This window comes from Sminthopsis crassicaudata, chromosome 2, assembly GCF_048593235.1.
Source record: "Sminthopsis crassicaudata isolate SCR6 chromosome 2, ASM4859323v1, whole genome shotgun sequence".
Lineage (NCBI taxonomy): Eukaryota > Metazoa > Chordata > Mammalia > Dasyuromorphia > Dasyuridae > Sminthopsis > Sminthopsis crassicaudata.
The window spans coordinates 286,844,977-286,867,822 of NC_133618.1; the positions used below are offsets into that span (position 1 = coordinate 286,844,977).

The 22,846-nt window shown below is 30.9% G+C and overlaps 1 protein-coding gene across 8 annotated transcripts in view; it reads left to right on the forward strand.

Moving 5' to 3' along the window:
• The window catches only part of NOVA1 (NOVA alternative splicing regulator 1), a 156,144-nt gene that overhangs the window by 24,236 nt on the left and 109,062 nt on the right, over positions 1 to 22,846 (forward strand). For 2 of the 8 annotated variants that reach the window (XM_074289604.1, XM_074289605.1), the window contains one exon: positions 22,080 to 22,181. The exons of the other annotated variants lie outside the window; for them this stretch is intronic. The gene's annotated coding sequence lies outside the window, so the exon portion shown is untranslated. The remainder of the gene's footprint in view (positions 1 to 22,079; positions 22,182 to 22,846) is intronic. 8 annotated transcript variants of the gene reach the window in all.

Genomic DNA, 22,846 nt, shown 5'->3' on the forward strand with positions numbered 1-22,846 from the left:
CAGGAGTTTAAGCAGAGTTTTCAAGGTATGTATTCCTTATAAAGTATAGAAGATATAGCTTTATTCTCCAGGAAATCTTGTTTGATTGCCATGGAACCTGTTCCACCCTCTTTTTAGTTCCCTTTCCATTTTTGTTAATCCAGTTTGAATGTACTGGTACTATATTATTGTATTTAAATGATTTAAAATAATTTAGAAATTAAATATTTTTGATTGATATAACAGCATGGCAAAGAAAACTGTAGTTTTGGTGTTATGTTGTTTATTGCCTTTGAGACCAAAAGTCTTGGTTAGAGTGTATTTAGGCAAAAAAAACAAAACAAAACAGTTGTTTTTTTTTTTTTATTTTCTAGTAATTTCTGAGTTTCTCTAGTAGAAAAATATTTGTCATAAGTCTTAGGTTAAATTCAAATTGGCATCAAAAACAATGAATACTCTGGCAGGAAAAAAAATCAGATAATTTGTTAACTTCTATTTCTTTTACTCTCTAGGCAACTTCTATGAGCTGAAAGAGTATAAAGATTAAAACTTTTTCAATTCTTGAAATCATATATTTAGCCATATTGACTGATCTTTTTTTTTTTTTTTTAAGAACCAGTGTAAAAAATGTTTTACATTTAACTGGCAAAACTACATATATGCATTCATAGTTAATAAATATTACATGAGATCATGTAAAATAATTGTAAACAAAGGGAATAATGCCTGGCACTTAGTAGATGCTTAGTAAATATTTATTCCCTGTCTCCCTCTGACCGATCATGATTGATCTTTTAAGAAAAACTCATGATAGTAGAATAATTCTGGAATAATACATATGCTTATTTTATAACATTTTTTCTTTTTTTATGCAGACTGTCCACCTTAGGTTAATTATTGAAGAACAATTAGATATTTACATATACAAATACAGAAAATGTCAGCTATTTGGCTTAGTTTTATAGCTCTCTGTGGCTGTTTCATTTTATGTAAAACAGGGCTAATAATGGAATATGATGCTTCACATGAGTTTCAAATGAGATTATTGTATGTAAAGTTCTTTTTAGATTTTAAAGAAGAAAATAAATATATTTGCATATTATTCACTAGATTCCTCTTTCTTTTTAAAAACTATTTCTATTACCTTATTTCTGTTGATATTCCCATCCTTCTTTGAGTCACACAGATTTGTAAACTAAGAATCATTTTTTATTCTTCCTTATCCTTCATTATTCAGTTTTGTTAAATTATTACATCTGTCTCCTCTTCACTCACACAGATTGCATCTTGTTTCAGATTATCATTACTTTTTTGTCTGAATCGTTGTAATAGTCTCTTTAATTGTTCTCCCTGCTCCCTGTCTCTTCCCTTCAATCCATCTTACATATAAATCCCGAAGCACCATCCTTGAAACAGATATGACCATATCTTTCCTCAACTCAAAAAGTCTTTAGTTGACTCCCTGCTATATCTGGGATAGAATGTTAATTTCCAAGTCTGGCATTTAGAACTTTCCACAACTCAACTCTCATGTACCATTATAGTTTTATTTCATGATAGAACTCTTCTCATATTTTCCATTCTACATAAAGTGGCCTTCCACCTATTCCTTGTTTATGACATTCCAATTCAAAACTCTATATTTTTGTACAAGTGATCCCACACATATAGAATGGACATCTTTCCTACTTTTCACTTGTAAAATTTCTAATTTCTTTCAGGTGTCATTTTCTATATGAAATTTTTTCCTGATTTGTTCCTCTTTTGCAGGATTCCTCAATTATTTATCCTTTCCTCCTTCTTGAAATTACTTTGTATTTACTTTATATTTATCTGCATACCTGTTTTATCTTTTCATTATAATGTAAAGTCAAGTCTCTCAGGGACTTCCCTGAGAGAAGACTTTTTTTTTTGTCTTTGCATTTTTAGCATTTAACATGGTACAATGCTCAGAGAAGATGCTTAATAAATGTTAAAGTGAATCAAATTAGTAGATAATCATGGGGAGTTGCCTGGGGCATTTTTTAGGTAGCCTAAAACTCTGTAATTGTTAATTATGATCTTAAAGTGTCATGATTCAACCTTACAGTCCTTTTTTAAGCATCTGTAGTTATCTCATTTAAACCATTATAGCTTTCTGAAGCAAATGATATTGTTGTCATTATTTTAGAGATGAGGGAATAAACTTATAGAGCTGTATATAGTGTCTTATCTAGTCAGATCTTCCAGCAAAGCCAGGATTTGAATGAGACTCTTCTAATTCCATGTCCATTCCCTAAAAACATTCTTAGTCAATAAAAACTGCTAGGTTTGGGGAATGCAATTTAATTAAAGATTATTATTGTGTAGATCTGGACTTAATAGAAGCTTAAAGTAGCCATTTGATGTTAGGATTACTAAGTGAGAACTCAGGTTGTCTGGACAGTGACAATTTGTCTTCTTTGATACATATAACCTTATAGTAGTATACAGCAGATATATACATATATATATATACACATATATATATATGTGTGTGTGTATGTTATATATGTATATACATATATAGAGAGATCACATAAATATGATTTATAGTATATTATACCACTATATAGTATATATTATATAGGTATATACTATATGCCTTGTAGCATATTATGTAGTTACCTTATAGTAGTAAGAGTCTCCTTTCATGTGAGTGAATAATATTGTATTGCTTTTTATTTCTATAGTATCGTATTTTTAAATGTCTCAAGTATTCTCACTTTCTCAGAGTTCCCACTTTTTCTTGAATAATTAGGTAGATGATAATACAGTGTGGTAATTGAGGGAACAAATGTTCCCTATTTGTAATTACTAAAAAGTAGAAACTCTTTTCACTTGTTTCTATTATAGACAAGCTTTCAGAATTGGGATGGAGAGAACATCTAATCATTTAACTTGTACCTAAATTGGAATGAATCCTTTCTTCGTACTTCCCTAAAGTAGTCATCTTCATTTGAAGACTTCTGTAATGATAGAAAACTTACTGCCTCACAAAGCAGCACATTTCATGTTTGAATGGCCCTAATTGTTAGGAAAATGTGTTCTTTTTGCTAAGCCTAAATTTTCCTCTCCACATCTTCCACCTATTGCTTCTATTTCTGTCTTCTGAGGCCAAGTGACAAGTTTTATTCTTTTTATAAATGACAACCGTTCACATACTTGAAGTAGAACACAACCATCCTGTCCTCTCTGAGGATTTTCTAGACTAAAAAATCCCATTTCCTTCAAATGAATTTTAAGTGACATAGTCTTGAGCTACCTCATAATTTTGGTTGCCTTTTCAGAATGCTCCTCAGTTTGTCAATGTCCTTGCTTTAAAAAAAAAAAAGGTACCTATAACTAATACTGTATTGCAAATATCATATATCAGAGCAAGTGAAAGGTAATAACTTGTATTCTTTATTCCTCTCTTTCTGAAGCCTAAGATTGTTAATTTTTGTGGCAGCTCTGTCACAGTATAGACACATTTTTAGCTTCCAAAACTCAAGATCTTTCTTATAGGACCTGTTTCTTAGCCATGCTGTCCACTTATAAACTTTAGGGTTTTTTGAAGTTGAGAAGGATAGTTCTGCACTTGGAACTAGGATAGCCTAGGTTCAAACTGGCCTCTTGAATACCTGTTGTGTATTTGACTTTGGTCAAATCTGTAAATTCTCTGAGACTCAGTGTTCTGATCTATAATATGAGAGAGCTCAAGTAAATGAATTTTACACTTCCTTCCTCCTCTTAATCTGTCAGTTTAGAATCTACAATGTGTTTTGCTTCACTTTTACATCCTTTTTGATGTCATTTGGATTAGGACTGATTAGCATTTTAGTGATTATTTTAAACTTGTCATCTGTAAATGTGATAATCATAATATATATCACTTTGTTGAATTTAATAAATAAAAATGTCTAGAATTAGGGACAAAGACAGATATTAGGGAGCTCCACCAAAGACTCCCTTCTCTCAAACTCAATAAATCTGGTGATCATTACTGTTCAGGTTTGGTAGGTGAAGCTCCTCCAAATTTGCCTAACTGTATATTATCTAATCTCCATATTTCCTTCCACCAGGACACTGAGATAAGAATAATTTGTCACTATACTCTCAGCTGTTAAAGAATTCTTCATGGAAAGGATAGAAATTAGGAAATAGGTGAATATTTGCACAGTGAGAGCTTAGAAAATGTGAGTAAGGGGACATGAAGGCATAGTATACTGCTTGGGTGAAGCTTAGAGGTAAGAGTAGTAGAATGGCTGAGTAAATTGGTTAGGAAAGGGATTATTGCTGAGTGGATAAAGGGAATGAAAAACTATTATAAAGATTAACAAATCAGAAAGTTGACTGAAAACTTTGATCCTAATATTGTTTACTCATTTAGAATTTAGTGCTACTGTGTAAAATATATGCTATAATATAATGCGAAAGTGATTTAAAAGCCTTAAGGAAGTAGAAAAACATAACTTAGAATAACATAAGGAAAACTATCAACTGTGAGATTTAATTCTGCAAGTATTTAGAAGATTTCTGCACTGTGAAAGTCACTGGAAATATAAAGTACCAAATGAAACAGTTCCTTTTCTCGAGATTTTAGAGAATATGCCACCAGGGGGCATGGAGAAGGGGAAGTGGTATGAGATGACTTACAACTTCTAACAAGGAGAAGGGGACAAAGAGACTATATGAGGTAATTTATCATATAGTCACTTAAGGTCTGTGGGACTTCATCCTTTCATTTGTAAAAGGAATGGTTTAGACTAAATGCCCTTTAAGATCCTCTTCCAGTTCAAGAGGTGTGATCCTTAGTGTAATGTGTCATGGTAGATAGAACACTAACTTTGGAGACAGAAAATGTAGATTGATATCTGCCTGTAATCTCTTTTGGGATATAAGGATATAATCATGACTTTTTTAGGTCTCAGTTTTTTTGTTTATGAAATGAAGGAGTCAGGAGTAGTTAGTTGACTCCTGAAATGTCTTCTAGTATTTTAGTGATCTCTGATTCTATAGAAAAAGTTTGAAAGGACTAACAATTGAGAAATCAGGAAAGGCCTTGTGTAGGAGATGAAAACTAAGCTATGAAGGGAGCTAGTCATTCTAAGAAGGTAAGTGACAAAAAAGATCATTCCAAGTATGTGGGGCAAGCTGTATAAATGCATGGAGGTGGGAGATGGAGTCCTGTTTATGGGGGGGGGGAATAAGTGGGCCATCTGCTCTGGAATATAAAGTATATAAGGATAGATAACATGAAATAAGTTTTAAAGGATAAACTGAAGCTAGAGCTAGACAGTGAAGGACTTTAAATACTAAACAGGCTTTTTATTTGTTGTTTTAATCTTAAAAGCTATAAGTAATAGGAGTCAACATTAGACTTATCAGTTAACATTATTAGACAAATATCAATTTGGCCATCTGTGTTGTATATTGGAGAGGGGAGATACTGGAAACAAATACATCAGTTAAGAGGCTATTTATTAAATTTTTCTATGTGAGTTTAATGTGAGTAGTTAACTGCTAGTCAAAATGACCAGATAATATGATATTAAAAGTTTTTAAGGTGGCTCATTGCAATTATTGCTTATAAATCTTCTTTATAAGATATGACAGGGTAGAATCTAATTTTTAATTACTTAAATCTAACTTTATAATTCTTTATTACTTGGAAAGAAAAATATAATACTTGATAAGTCAGTCTTATGGAATACACACAAGGAATAGATTCAATATATTTGAAGTTATTCTTGTAGGGAATTTAGAAATTTGGAATTTTACTTTTAAAAGCAAATTTCTAGGAAATAATCTTTTCACTGATTTTTGAGAATGGGTTATGTCAATTTTATTTTTCTTCATCTTATTATATATAAACCAGCTCCAGAATTTTCTTCCTGGAAGATCTTTTAAGAAAACTTCTTAGAAATGAAAGTAAAAGGAAGTGTTAAATGATAATTGTTAGAATTTAGCACAATAAAAGGGAATGTTTTGGAGAACTTCTAAATTGCCAAACTACAGAGTAAAACAATTAGTTTAGAAGCATCTGATTAGCAGGAGATTAATAAGTCAAAAATGTTTTACTTGTATAGAGGAAAACCTTTATTTAAATAATATGACTTTATCCATTTATATAACTTGGTTCATCATTTTGAGAGAATAAAGATAGGTTTTACTTATGTGAAACACTGTGAAAATAAATCAAAATAGTTTTCTGGTACATAAATTCTATAGTAGTAGGAACTATGGTTAACCACTGTTATAAAAAATAAAAGTCACTGTGGTAGTTGTGGTTTCCTGGATTACAGGGGTTAGGACTTGTGAGAATGCATTTGGTTTCCTTTTTAAATTTCAGTTGAACCACCAATGAAGTTTTCATTTTCCAAAACAAGCCACTTTTAATGTGTGGCTTAAATATTTTCCTTATTGTTGTTTTCTTTTGTACAGCTTCAATGTAATTTAAATAAATGCATAAAAGAAGTTAACATCCTATTTTTGTGATACTATAATTTTAAAATTTTGATTAGTATTTTTCAGAAATTTATTTTGGTTAATGTAGTTATTATTGTGAATCATACCCCCTATAAGTTCGTAAGTAAAGCTACCATTTGTTTAAAATTATTATAATAAAAGTTCTACATAGAAGCAATAGCATCAGTCGCTTACCTGGCTAACAGTATCAGTTTATCTGGCTCAGAATATGAAGAGGAAAATAATTTATGTAATTTGGTGAATGGGTATCAGAAAGCATAAACCTTCCCCTTTAGAGGCAATTATAGTGTTGTTTAAGTGTTAGATATTTGATAATGAACTTTCCTCACTGAAGCAATATTTGGAGTCTCATGTAACCATCCTAATAACCCAAATAAATGAGTTATATATGCAAATCCAGAGATCAAGAAAGCAGTTGAAATCAAGAAGCTGATAATCTAGAAGTTAGCGATCGCTACTTAAGTTTTCCTTCTCTTATAGCATTAATAATTTATTATAATTATTATAAATTATGTCATTAATAATATTTTAAAATAATTTTTCATGTTTTTTTCATATTACCTATATTTCCCTCTGTATCCTACTCCCTTTCCTTTCCTTCCCTGAGAGCCATTTCTAATAATGAATAATTTTTAAATAAAGAAGAAAAATGGAAGAAAAAACATAATCTGTAAAGTCTTAAAGACCTCCCTCCCTTGCCATCTCTGCAAAGGAATAGGAGAAGGTGTCTAAATAAAGATTTCTTTGGAGCCAAACTTGTATGTAATTTTACCAACATTTATTTTTGAGTGTGTTATGGTAGTTGTTTTTATTTATAAACATTGGAAATATGGTTTTCTTGCCTGTGAAAGAAAACTTTGCACCATTTTATATGTTTTCCAAGCTTTTTTGTATTCATCATACTCATCTTTCTTACAATTCTGTTTTATTTATATATTATAATTTGTTTAGCCATTTCCCCCATTGATAGATTTCTTTGCTAATACCAAAAAAAGGCTGCTACAAATATTTCATCTATATAGTGCCTTTTTTGTTTTGTTTTGTTTTGTTTTTAAATGACCTCTTTGGGGTATATATCTAGTAATTAACAAATATTACTATATGGTAGGCATTTTGTACTAACCATTTAGGATGCAAATACAAAGATTGTATTTAAATATCTACTACTCTAAAGTACATACATTCTATCAATGGAAACAACATATGTATTTACAGTAGGATATAGCTACAAAAACAAATGCTAGATAACTAATGAATTCTATTTGGCAAAAATATAAACCATAATATTTTAAGTGTTTATATATGTGTGTACATATACATGTCTTGATTGATCACTTGTACTTTTGAAAAAAAAATGCTGTTATTCTCTTTCAATAGAGCACTTTTAAAAAACATTTTAAATAGTCAATTATTTACATCTTTATTACTCAGTATCTTAATGATATAAACACATTAATGGCCTGCTGTCACCCTGTTACTCAATAAATTCTAGTGGCTCCGTGCTGCCTTTAGGAGTAAATACAAAATGCTCTGTTTGATATTCAGTCTTCTTACACCTCATCCAACACAAGACTCTTCAGTCCAGTGAAACTGACCTTCTGATTATTTTCTGAACAAGGAATTCTATCTCTCAATTCTTGGCATTTTTTTTGGCTGACCCTTTATGTCTGGAATGCTCTCCTCCACTTTTTACTGATTTCCCTGGCTTCTTTCAAGTCCTAACCAAATTACTTATGTATTTATTTTTTACTGGAAGCTTTTCCTAACGCTCTTAAACTCTAGTCCCTTCCTTCTGTTAATTATTTCCTATTAATTTTTTTCCATAGCTTACTGTATATGTTTGTATGTATTTGTGTGCATATTGTTTCCCTCATTAGATTGTAAGCTCTTTGAGGCAGGGACTGTCTTGCCTCCTTTTGTATCCCTGATGCTTAGCATAGTGCTTGACACATAATAAGAGCTTAATAAATGTTGATTGATTTGATATGTTGATAAAAAGTAATACAAACCAATGAGAGCCAAATCCTTTGGAGCAAGGGCAGCAATATGTATGATGTACTCAAGTGAGTGATAGGTCTCTGTATCATAGAACTTTGTGGTGAAATGAAATAGAGGGTCCTAGTTTAGCAGAAATTCTTTACCTTCAATCCTTCAATTAATGACCAAAAAAAAAAAAAAACCAGTTACAGAATGTGCACAAATTTTCTGAAATGGAGATTCAGGTGCCTCCATTTGAGGTCATCACAAGTCCCTACCTACAAGCTCATTGGCTTCCTCCATTGGGCAGGGTTTGCTGCATGTACTTCTAGGGACTAGGTATTGACCATTCCTTTTCCATTATTTTATCATTTGTAAGGTGATCTATTATAGTGTTCCCATTTTACAGATTAAGAAATTAAAAGTTAGACAAGTCAAATTAGCAGACATTTATTCAGAACCCACTATATGGCAAGTATTATACTAAACATTGAGAATACAAAGAAAGATACATACCTGAGTTCATAGTTTAGTTGGGGAGAGGGCATACAAACAACTGTTTACAAATAAGATATAAAGTATTTATACATGGTATTTGGATTAAGAGGGATCAGGAAAGGCTTCTTGTAGAGAGTATACTAGAGGTAACCAGGTAAGCCAGGAAACCAGAGATGAAGAGAGGGGCAGGTAGAGGTAAGGAGGGTAGAGAGGGAGGAGACAACCAGTGAAAATGCTTCATGTTGGGAAAAGATAATAATGTTACATAATTGAAGAACAGCAGTGAGGTTTATGTCACTAGTTTGCAGAATGTCTAAAAAGAAAAAAAGGCATGAGAAGCCTGGAAAAGGAAGAAAGGACCAGATTATAGGAGGCTTTAAAAACCAAAAAGATCTAATATTTCATCAGGAAGGGAGTAAGTCATTGGAATTAATTGAATATGGTAGTGATAACTATTCTTCTGACTTTTCTATACAATGCTTTGTTGGAATATGTCATATTTGAGAATTGGAGCTTCTTCTTTTTCCTTTCCATTAGTAAGTTTTATATAAAAAATTCCAGCAATAATAGAATGGTTTGATGGAATTTTGCTTCTTTCTTTAGGCTTCCCTTTTTTTTTTCTTTTTTTTTTTTTTCTTAGAATTTCTATTGATTCGTACAGGTAATAATGAATAGCAACATGGCCTATTAGAAGAAGTAATAATGATTAACACATAGATTAAGTCATTTCTCAGTAATTTAAAATTCATTGTATTTTTGTTCCTTTTGAAGAAAATGCATAATTAAAATTTTATGTTTACCAAATTAGTAAATTAATGTGTAACTATTTTAATTGCTAGAACAATTTCTTTGAATAAAACAAGGTTAACTATGGCATGTAGGCTGATTTTTATTCATGTCTTTTGCCACCATATCCTTTTTCCATTGTCATTTAGAGTAGATGAGTCATTCTGAAATTCTAAGGCAACAGGAACGTGGGAACATTACCTAAGGAAAAACGGATATGACAGGGTAGGTTTTTATTTGTTTGGGGAAAACAGATACATATAGTAGACTGTGATTTCAGAATGACTCATTTTTTTGTATATGTCTATATACGCATATATATATATATATATGTATATATATATATATGTGCATATATCCTTAAACTCAATTTAACAGTTATGAGTAATTGGATTAAATCATCTCACTCCCCAAACTAAGTGCAATATGGTGGTTCCAACCTTAGCACTAGGTTTAGAAAAGGACTTAAAACAAAAGTAGTCTAGGGAGGTAACTATTAAATTAACTTTTAATGGGGGGGGGGATTATGTTATAATGTTGTATGTATAATCCTAATAGCCATCCTCAACTTTATTATTAATTATTCATGTACATTTAAATTACGGTAGGACCCTTGTGACATCCTGAAGACATTATTTTAATGTTTTTTCATTGCCACGAAATAAGTGTGTTAGTATTAATTTTTGTATATCTACATATAGAAAAGAACAATAGATTCAGATGAAATCATACTGGTAAGTTTAATGAACTAGGACATCAGAATTTTTGGTTATATTTTGGTCTTGATTAATTTCATCTAAACATTTTTGTAGCTAATTTCATTTATGTAGTTCTCTCAGAAATGGATCCTGATGATAGTAAAATTCATTTAAAAATTTTACTATTTACATTTTTAATAACAAAAGTTCTTTATGTACTACTTTTATTGCTGATGTATATTTCAGTTAAAGCATAAATGGGAATAGTTTCTATATTATAAAAGAAATGAATTTGTGAAATGCAAATGTAAATCCTTTTGAAATGAATAGAGAAAAAAATGGCTTGAGTTCTCTTAAATATTTTGCAGTTTATACTGTCCTGATGATTTGAACTTATTGAAAGCAGCCTTGTGCTGCATGATCATCTTCTCATTTGTCTACTATTACCTAGATCAGCCTCCATCTATGTTGCATTCTGTCTAATTCTAGGTTCCAAATTGAAATAGAAAATATTCGGTCTAGGAAGGACACACTGCTAAATAATAATAATGATAAGAGTAATGAAAGTAAATATAATTCAAACTGAGAAATTTATTTTTTGTTCATTTTAAGCTATTTACTCTCTCTATTCATGGACTTCTAAGACTGCTAAAATTGTCTTTAAGCACAATGGTAACTTGAAAATAGCTAGACAGTTTTTGGTAAGAGAATTAACATTTTAATTTGAGAAGCAATAAGTGACTCTTTTTGCTTTATAATCCTATAAATAGGAAAAGAGATTGCATGAAATCCAGGAATTTTGTCTCCTTTTTTTTGAGTCAATAATTTTTCTTTCTCTTGCTATGAAAGTCTTTACTGTTAAGTTTATCTCTTTTCTCTAAATAATCATGCAAAATATTGACCTGTGTTTGTATATAGCTTCTGAATAGACAGAAACAAATTATTGTTACTGATTTTGCTTGGTGCTATATTATGTAATGTGTATGATATTTTACATAGAGGAGGGTTTTCCTGACTAGAGAGTTTATATTCATTGAGTAAAGTAATGAAGGGGAGACTCCCCACAGATAGAATATTAAATTCAACACAAAACAGTACCAGCACAAATGAAAAAAACAAAGGTGTTTTAGATGGTAAATATAGACTAATAGTAATTGCTATAAGAGAAAGTATAGATAGATATATACATTTTGTTCCAAGTGGAATTTATTTTAACCTCATTACTATACTTTTTATTGATCAAAAAAGAAAAGTTGTTTTGTACTTATAGTACTTTCTAGGAATTCATTAAAATGTTGGTTAAAAATCTGGTCTTTTAGTTATATCTTAAAGCAATCTTCTTTTAGTTTAATGGATTTAAAAAATATTTAGAACTTTTTCTCAGTTATATGCTTGTCATGCTTTCTTTGATATTATATATTTTTTTACATTACTCAACTTTCCATTGGATTAAAAATTATTTGAGGCTAGAAGCCTTGTTTTATTAGAAGCCCTATTTGAGTTGTTTACAAAGTGTTTTGTAGATAACAGGTGCTTGAACAACATTCACTGAGAGAGAGTGAATAGGTATATTTCAGTTCTTTGGAGGCTCTCTTTTTGGATACCATATCATCATTGACTTTATATATAGTTTGGCAGCCCCCAGGTTGGCCTGGCTTTGTTCCATAAATGATCTTGAAAATAAAGATGAGTAAGTACATTGAATTAAATATGCCACTTAAAGGGCAACTTGTGGTAGAAGAATTTGATGCATTCTGTTGAGATAATTGGTTTCTGGAGGCAATGCAATCTCTAGGGCATTATAACAATGAATCCTAGATAGGATGCATCATTCATCATCAAACAGAAGTGCAAATTTTAAATTTAGACACCATAGTTTTAGAGTTTCTGGCAGTTTTTGCAGTCTGAACTGACATCTTTGTGCTATTTGTGAAAAATAATTTGTTAATAGAATTATGATATAAAGATTTCAAAAAGTCTTTAAGAAGACATAATTTTAGGGACTCTAGAGTTGTGCAGATGACATACAAAAATTGGTCATTTTTATCTTTTAGTAAGGTGTCCTTTATATCTGGCAGTGCTTTGTATAACTTATTCTGCTAACATTAAATAAAATTACATTTATTGTTTTAAAATAGTAAGTCAAATTTTTCACTAAATCAGACTTGCCTCTTCTCTCATAAAATCCCAGTTTTGACTGAGAGTTTTAAAATTTGAATTTTATTGATATCTTTTGTTTTTTTTCCTTCACTTTATAGTATTTTCCTTCTCTCTTTTCCTGAAAACCATTTCTTATTACAAATAATAAAAAAGTAGAAACAAAAGCATTTCAAAAAAAGTAAAACTATGCATCAAGCCTTATATTTTTGACCTTATATGCAATGTTCTATAGCCATGGTTCCCATCTTCTTAAAGAAAGAAAGGAGATGTATTCTCATATGTTGTCTTTGGGGTCAAATGTGTTGAGTAAGATTATCACTTAATGTTTTGAGCTCCTATGTTTTAAAGACACTGTAGCAGGATATATAGAAAAAGAAGTGGTGTTTGATGTTAAGAAGCTTATCAGGCAGGCAAAATAAGAAATGTGGATGTTTATAATACCTAATTACCAATGTGAAGCAATATGTAATTAATGCCCAGTGAGTGATATAGGTAAGTGCTGATAGGTTTTCTAGAACTAAGTGCTCATTATTTATGTTGATCTTATTTTAACTAGTAAGTTATCAATTAACTTTGATAAGTATTAAGTGCCTACTATATGCTAAGCACTGTTAGGTACTAGGGATACAGGGACAAAAGTGAGACATACCTTGCTCTCAAAGAGTGAGCTACTATGAGTGGAATATTGCATGTACAATTAACTGCAAATTTAATGTATGATATATATACAAAGTATTTTTTTTTGGATGGGATTAAAATGGGTGGATTAGAAAAGATCTCTTAGAGCACCAAAGGGAGTCATGTTTTCTAATAGGTACAGGTGAAGAGGGAGTACATCCCAATCATTGGTTGCAGTCTGAGCAAAGGCAAGGTAGTCAAAAATGGAACATTGCAAACAGAGCCAAGTAGGCCACTTTGTCTGAAATATTATGCTAATGGTAAATAATATTTATCCTGGAAAGATTTGTTGTATGAAGGGCACTAAATGTAAAACAAAGGAGTTTACATTATATTTTAGAAGTAGAAAGAAATAATTGAGACTTTTTGTGTAGGAAAGTAACATTCTGAGACCTTTGCTTTAGAAATTTAATTTTGGTAGCTATATGAAGGCTAGGTGATAGATAGGAAGTTATTCATTAGCAGTATTTCATTAGTTAAAAGAGATAGCAGTAGTATGGAGGAGGAGGAGGAGGATTGAAAAATTGTATATTTACATAATAATATTAAGTATTTTCCAACCTAGCATCATAATTATCAGATTTAAGAAGTAACAAAAAGCTTGAGAATTCATGAAGTGGACGAGGAAAAGTAGCTAGTTGCTTCAGCATCCAAAAATAATCCACACTACTACTATTAATAGATACTGAAACTCTAGTTCCAAGTTCACCTGCAAAACTGCAATGTCTGAATAGTACAAACAGATTAAAGATGTTACTAATATATTTCAGAGCATAATGCAGATATGAGAAACTCAGTTCTTTAAATTTCTTTATAAATTTGGCATACTTGATCAACAGGATCAAATTTTTTGCATAAAAGGAGGTATACCAATATATTGATTTTAAAAGAATTTTAACTTAACATTTTCTCATGAAGGTCATTAACAAAGATAATATAAACTACCCCACGTACAATTTTTTCATGGTGATATGAATAAGATTTCCTCCAAATGGCAACATATTCATTTTTAGAAGAAAGGATATTTAGCCAAGCATCCCAGATTTGTCGAGATATTACTAAATTTCTGGTCTTTCTTGAAGTGTTTAAATTTACATTTAAATCTTCATTCAGCTTTGAAGATTGAGCAGTACCTTTGGTACAGAGAGACAGTTAAAAAGCAGTTAAGTTCTAAAGCTTTTGTATACTTTGTATTCTTGTATACTTTGTATACTTGTAAATATAGATTAAAAGCCATTGATAGAAACAATTACCACATCATGTACCACATCATGAGTAAATATTGGAATTAGGAAACTTGGAACTAAAAAGACCTAAGTTTAAGTCCCACCTTTAACATAGAGTGACTTCATTATCTTGGGCAAATAACTACTTCTCAGTACATTGGGTAACTTTCTAATAATACAACTTACAAAGAAGGTGCTGACCTGCATTGGTGTTCCCTACTATTATCAGTGCAATCATAGGTCTAGTCCTTGTTTTTCTCTACTGTAATAATGCTCTAACTCTCTTTTAACCTCAATACTTTTACTCTAAAATAATAAATAATAGTATTAACCATGGACTAGTGTAATAGCCAAGGTCTTAATATACCTTTAGACTACTTTTAGTGATTTCCATCATAGTTTCTTATGTTCATTCCCATGTATTGTTACTTAGAAATCGGATATATTTGTCTTAAACAGTTTCTCATTCTTTGAAAATAATGTTAGAACCAATTGTCTTAAGGATGTGAATTCATATAATTTGTGTACATACATATCTTTCAGAGCAAGAAGAACCAGAGAGCTGCTGCTCAATGCTCATATTTTTCTATGTATGTAGCATTCAAATGAATTCAAATGTATTGATGAGCCCAAAAGATATGATATGTTGGGCAAGGAAAACCTGGTAAAAAAAATAAAAAGCATGAATCCTGACTCTTTTCCATGCCTGAGTTAATGAAAGGCAAACCATTGACTATACCTTTCACTTATAGTAATTTTACCTCGTTGAAACAAATTAGGCACCCTATTAGGATGATGCTGAGATTATGTGGGAACAAATATTTTTTTTGATTTTCTTCCAAAATTTCCAGTTTTTAAAAATGGGCAAAAACAGTGTCTGCAAGTAAATGTGGCAAATAATGAACCTTTTAAGATCTTGTTTTATATGACTATCATATATGAGTTTTAGTATGGTGGATAATAAATTACCAAAGGCTAAAGCAGTGGGTGTGGTTTTAGAAGTGGAGCAGAAAATTATGCAACAAGTTTTGGTGAAGTGATACTTAGGTCAATGATGTCTTTGTTTTAAAAGAAAAATATATAATCTTATATAAAGTGATTGTGTTTTGGGAAATCACATATGACCTAATTCCACATGGAGAAATTTTTGCTAGTTGATACTTTATTAATTAACACTTTCTGAACTTTCAAATGCTTTATATCAATAAAAAGTGACCCTTGTGCATTTTAAAATTCTGGAGTGCACTATAAGTTTTCAGATAGATTGATAGATTCATATTTATATGTGCATTTGTATGTATATGTTACCCATGTTTTAGTGCCAATTACTTTTACCATTTATCACATTTTAAATTATTTGAAGACTGACAGAAAAGTATTTCTATGCATTTTTCACTCACCAAAATAGCACTTTTTCTTTTCTTTCTTTATTTATTTACCTATATTTTTTTTAATTTTTTAATTTAATTTAATTTAATTTTTTTTACTTTTTTCTAATCTCATGAAATATGACACTCCTTTTGAATTTAAAAATATGACTATTTGTATCTTTAGTGATTGGCACCACACCTAGAACATAGTAAGCATTTAATAAATATTGACGATTATTTTATTATTGCATTGTTATTTTTAAAAATTGATATTGAAAAGGAAACTTTAATTGAGAGGTTTTTCACAGCAAAATACTAATCATAGTCTTTACCTGAAGTTTCATATATTTAAAAGAAGTTCTCTGACAATTTATTATTTTACTTGAATAATAGTATACATATATCTCTGAATACCTGGCAGCTTAGTATAGTGAAGAGAGGGCAGGCATTAAAAGCAGGAAAACCTATGATCTGACATATACTAGTTATGTGATCTCAGGGAAAAAATAAAATTTCTCAGGATTCTAGGCAACCCTTCTAAGATTTTAAGTTATTAAGAAAGTACATTGGTAGAGGAAGTTTCCTCATTTGGGAATTTCTTTTACCAGTAAAATCAGTCTACTCTCTATCTTCTATCCTTATCTATGTTAGAAAAAACTACAAATTAATGAAAAATTATTTATTAAGTACATATTATGTGTTAAACATTATGCTACCTGGGCTACAAAGACAAAGCAAAAGTAGATCCTACCTTAAGGAGTTTTTTTTCTAGTAAAGGAGACAACACACAGGTAAATGGTGCCTTTTTGGTCTGGAAAGTTACGTAAGTGGTGAATGGAGCCATAGGGAGATGTGTTAGATATATAAGAGTCTGCTTGTTAGGCTCTGTTAACTATTTAAGAAGTAGTTCATTTTAAGAAAATGTTAAATATGACAGAAATAAATTGGGTGGAGTAAAAAATTTAATGATCTAAAATTTTTACTTTTGCAAATCAACTCATCCATATTGATTGTAGACAGATAAGACATTACTAGAATTTTTAGTGTATTATTTGAATCTATTATTGCTTATTTGTACAGTAGGAATTATAATTATATTATTTTTCATTTTTTTCTAAATTTTGAAGGTGGTTAAAATAATGTCAGGGAAAAGTGTAAACAAACCTCCAGATTTTAATATAATTGATGTTAGAGACCTTTTGTGGTCTTTATTTTAGAAATTAATAATTGTCCTGATTAAGAAAAATGATTTTGTGGTAGAAATAGAACATTACTAATTATCAGTCATTACACCTATATAACTAATTCATTTGGGAAAAAATTGATTTACTGACAGAATCTTAACATGAAGTTTCAAAACATGAAAAATGAGTAACAAGAAACATGTATTTTAAGTGAATTAAATCAAATTTACTTTTCTTTTATTATTTCTTCAAACAACTGAAACTCCATTATTTCTCAGTATGATTTCTTTTTTTTTTTTTAATTTTTTTTTATTCATTTTTCCAAATTATCCCCTCCCTCCCTCCACTCCCTCCCCCCGATGGCAGGTAATCCCATACATTTTACATGTGTTACAATATAACCTAGATACAATATATGTGTGTAAATACCATTTTCTTGTTGCACATTAATTATTAGCTTCCGAAGGTATAAGTAACCTGGGTACATAGACAGTAGTGCTAACAATTTACATTCGCTTCCCAGTGTTCCTTCTCTGGGTATAGTTATTTCTGTCCATCATTGATCAACTGGAAGTGAGTTCTCAGTATGATTTCAAATTACAAATAGATAATTCATATATGATATGGTCAGACATTTAAATTTTAAATAAACCTATCATTTTCAGTCCCTTATGATCTAGAAGATCCTTCTTTTCCATTACAAAAATCACCCCAATTAAGCTTAATTTTGCTATCCTTCCACTTCCTTATTGTAGGCAGAAGCTTTTTGCCTTCCTGCTGAGGACATAATTTCTGGATCTGGGAAATTTACAGTCAGCACAGTGAAACAGGAAATTACTTTCCCATGTCAGCTGGTGTTGCTAAAGAATAGGAGAGGTTAGGAGTAAGGTATATTTCATCTCTTTGAAATATCATTGTACATTCAAAGGGACTTAAAAACTAAAGAAAAACTCAGAAGGAGTGGTGTCAACATTATCATTCCCAACTTTAAAATCATCTTCTCAAATGTGTGCCTTCTTCAAAAAATAGCAGCCAAGAGAACAAAACAGTATATGACCATGTATGCTCTTTTCTGGTCCAGTGGCAAGAGCAAACATTCTTTATATTCAATACTTGGTTTAGAAGATGTACCCATTTTCTTTCACTGGGAAGCCTTATAAAAGTAATTTCAATCACTGGTATTTCTCTACTGTCTTCTCATTTCTGCATATTTTTTAAGCATAGGGAATGCTATGAATATTTAGATTCCCAATTGGGGAAATAAATAGTCATTTATCAACTGTCAGTTGAATTCCACAAACTTTTATTATTACCATGCATAATGTACCGCATGAGGCACTGGAAATTCAAAAACAAAAATCAAATTGTCTATGGCCTCTAGGAGCTTATATTCTGTTGATTGGATTTATAAGTTGCTCTTGGCTAGAAATGCAAAGTAATTAAGATAAAGGGGGAAAGAACAACTTGAGGGAAGACCTCTAGGGGGAGGTCAGAATAAAACTGATACTTGAAAGAAATTTAAGATTTACTGGGTGATGTGAAGTAGAAAAATATATAGATGGACATCAGGAGATAGAATGCTAAGTCAGGGAACAATTAGAGCTTCACTATGTGGTACGTCTAATACAGTACCTGCCACATGATATATATAAATGATGATGACAGTGATGATGGTGATGATCCTGATCTTTTCTTGACTTTGCCATAAAAAGTGGATCCTTTGAATAAAATGTTGGGCTCCTCTTGAACTAAATCCTAAATACCTCATTCAAGTTTTGGTTACTTTTGAGTTATCTTCCTGTATTAGGCCTTTTAAAAGAAAGTCAAATTTGGACATAGAAATTTAGAAGGACTGTCGTCTCTGTGTAGACAGTGATTTACTTTCTAGGACAGGCAGTGAATGCCTAATTAATTGTCTCTTCTAGCAACTCTTCCCTAGAAATATTTGATTTTAATTTTTTTTTTTTTTTTTTTTTTTTTGGCTGAGGCAGTTATGGTAAGTGACTTGCCCAGGGTCACACATCTAGGAAGTGTTAATTGTCTGGACCAGATTTGAACTCAGGTTGTCCTGATGTTGGGGCTGGTATTCTATTCACTGTGCCACCTAGCTGCCCCCTGAATATTTTACCTTAAAGGAAGAAACAGAGCAATAGAGTCAGAGATAGTCATGTGGATTTTAAAAAGTCTTTGGTAGCTCTGTCCTTTTTCTCCATGAGTCATATTAAATAAAGATAATATAGAAGTCCAGAACCTTCATTGTGTCTCTAGGAAAGACAGAGGCCTCCTTGGGAGGGAAAATGAATGGTGTTAAAATTTTTTTTATGGGCATGCATAAGACTCCTTTGTGTATTTTTCTTTCTAAATGTATAGATTGTTTATTCATTGTATCCCCATTCCCTAGAACGTAGAAGGTGCCTTGTAAACAAATGCCTTTTGAATTATATTTTTGTGGGATTGAATAAAATTCTGTATTTGATATGTAGGTAGCTTTACTGCTTATATGAATCCTATGAGCCCTTAGAGAGAAATAAACCCAATCATTCAGTTTCTGCAGAAATTCCTAAGGGGAGAGCCATTATATAAAAATAATTAGTATTGATAAGACACCAAGATTAAACCCCAATTTTGGAAACTTCAGGATCTGGTCCATATAAGTACTTTCCTTCAAAATATTCTGAGTAATCATCCTTTTGTTAGTTATTTTTATCAGTAAGAATATGAACTTCTTATTTCCTGATTTCATATCACTTATGTGCCTTTATCCCTGTCTTCCTTCACATCTCTCATATGAGAAGATGGCTCTTTTTTTCAGAGATTATATCCATTGTGTATGCACAAATGATGACCTCATTCCATCCCATCTAATCCCGCATTTTATTCCCATTATCATACACATATTCTCAACAATTTTCAAACTATCCCTATCTACTGGTTGTTCTGTACCACTTTTAAACACCCATGTTTTCCCCCTCTTCAAAATTACCTTTCTTTGATCACCTATTCCCACTAGCTCTCTACCTAGATCTTTCCTCCCTTTTCTGGCTAAGCTTCTTAGGAAGACCATCTATAATCAGTGCTTCCATTCCTTTTACTTTTGCTCTTTTAACTTTTTAAAAGGCTGGCTTCTAACTTCATCATCACTTGATATTTGTTAATTGCCTAGTACCTGCCAAGTATAATAAAGGTATAGTACCACTGATCTCATTTTGTACCATTTAATATGAATCTTTCCATATTTATTTTCATATTTATATTTTTATAACATAATAATGTTTTACCAAAAGAAGGTACAGAAAGGAGATATTTTGTACTTGCTCTTATTGCATTTTCATTTATAGATAATTAATGTGAAATCAAATCAGATTTTTTTTGTGTGTGTTTATACCTAGCTGTATTCTAAGAAAGTAACTGTGTAAGTAGGCATCAATGTACCTTGTGATTATGGACTCTTAACAATATATTTACAGTAGGGCTCTCCAATTACAGTATTCCTTGTGTTATAGATGTATATTTAGTAAGGCCTGATTGATCTTTTCCAGGACATTAGTAAATTAGCAATATTTTATATTTGAGTTATGCAGGGAAAGTCCTAAATAAAGATGGAATTTCTTACATTTAAGAGCTTGTAGCCTTTGAAGGTAGCCATTCTGTATTCACATGTCGGAGGAGTTTATAATTCTGCCATTTTTTAACAAGTTTTAACAAATCCATTTTTAATTTCTATCTCTACCTTTACTTAAAGGAATTTATTAGTCATCTTCCTTTATCTCCACAAAGATAAATAATTTCTAAGGTGACAAGAGAATTTTTAGTCTGTGGATTTTAGTTTGATTATATGATTAAAAAGAATAGTAGTGAGTATTACTCAAATGTGGTCATTGGAAGATTTCTTTGAAAGAAGTTAACCAATAGACAAATACTTATATAGAATGAGGATAGATATAGTTGTTTTGAGGTATAAAATGGAATAGATTGCATTTTCCATTCCTATGATTCATATCATATTTAAATTTGATACTTTTCCCTCTCACTCAACCCAGAGAAGAAATATAAGGAAGCTGGCATTATTATTTTATTTAAGTGAAGCTATGTTGATAATTTTCCCTAATAAATAAGGTAATCTCATTTAAATTATATTAAGAGAACTTAATATTTATTAATAATGAAAATATATGTTTTTACTGTTGCCATGTTTAATTTCACTTTGTAAATTGGGTAAAATAGTAGAATCACTGCTGAAAAACTTTTAGAACTTTGTTCTAAAAGACATTTTTTAATTGCCTTATTGCCGTTTGTTCTTTGATATGCATTATTTTGTTTACTTCATTTTTTAAATCAGATTAATGCTGTGTTGTGTAAAGGGTATTTCCATTAGAGTTATAGCACCTGAGTTTGTCTCTGCCATTAGATGATCTTTGTTTAAGACAGTTTGGAGGTGAGAAGAAGTTTCTTAATCTGTATATTGAGGGGATTGGAGCAGTTGACCTCTAAGGTCCCTTACAGCTTGAGTTCTTGTGAGTCCATGATACTATGAAGATAACCTCACAACATGTATTTCTAAATGTGATGATTTGTTTTCATAATTTATTTTAGATTGTCATTTTAGAAAACTTCAAATTTTTAAAATATAATCAATATTCTTACACATTTTGTAGATTATAGGTATAACATTGCATGTTGCTATGCTTATTTGGTTTTGCACTTTAAACTTTTATGTCTTTTAATATTGCAATATCCTATCATGGAATTTAGTAACTGTTTCCAATTGTTTTATTTTTCCCCCTAAATCATTCTTGACATTCAGAAATCTATTGCAATAGTTAGCCCTTATGTACGGGATACTTGTGACTTTATGTTGTTTTCTGTTTTATGGTGGTCACAATTTTTAGACACCTATTCTTGTTATTAAATAATTCATTTATATAGTACTTTTCATCCCTGTATATATGTACAGGAATCACTTCACCCACCACCGAATTGCAGCCACTTCTGAGGTGGAACGCAGCAACTGTTTAACAGCGCACTTTCCCCTAGGTGCTGACAGCTGCAGAAGAAATTGTACATGGTCCTGTACAGAAGGTATTTCTCCACTGTGCCATCTGCAGAGTGAAACTGACTAGGAGTGCTACATAGAATGTAAGTTTCTTGTGTACCCATGCTAGACTGGAAAACTCAATGTGATAGGGCCTTTATACTATAATTGGGAACTTTCCTTCAAAAATTATCTTTGGTGACAATCTTAAATTTAGTGCTGATAACTCTGGCACCAAATTTTGCTAAAAGGTAACAAACAGTCTTGTTTGATAGACTTTGGGCTAACACATTTGGATGGACTCGCCCCACAAATACATAGAAAATATACTCTTAAGAATTTTAAACATTTGAATCTAAAATGCTTTAAGAAAAACTTTTTTACATTTTAAACAAATCATTGTGCTGAAATTTTTTCATATAATCATGTTTTATGAGCTTTCTAGAGCCATATTCTTAAAATAGCCACCCTAATATTTAAATGGGGACATCCTAACTAATTTTGCTTGCAGTACTTTTGCACTGTAAAATATTTTAAGGCTATTAGTTGTCCTTGTCAAATGAATACAACAAAGCCAATTTGTGATATAACCTATTTTCTTTGTACTTTTTTTACTTTAATGAAACAAACTATAAGGGGAAATCCCCATAAAAACAGCAAAGCTTATGTATTGTGTATTTAATCGATCCCTACTACCAAATTTGCTCCTTTCCTTTTTCCTTTTGTAAAAAAGCAATTTTACAGCAATGATGATTTGTGTTATAGTTTG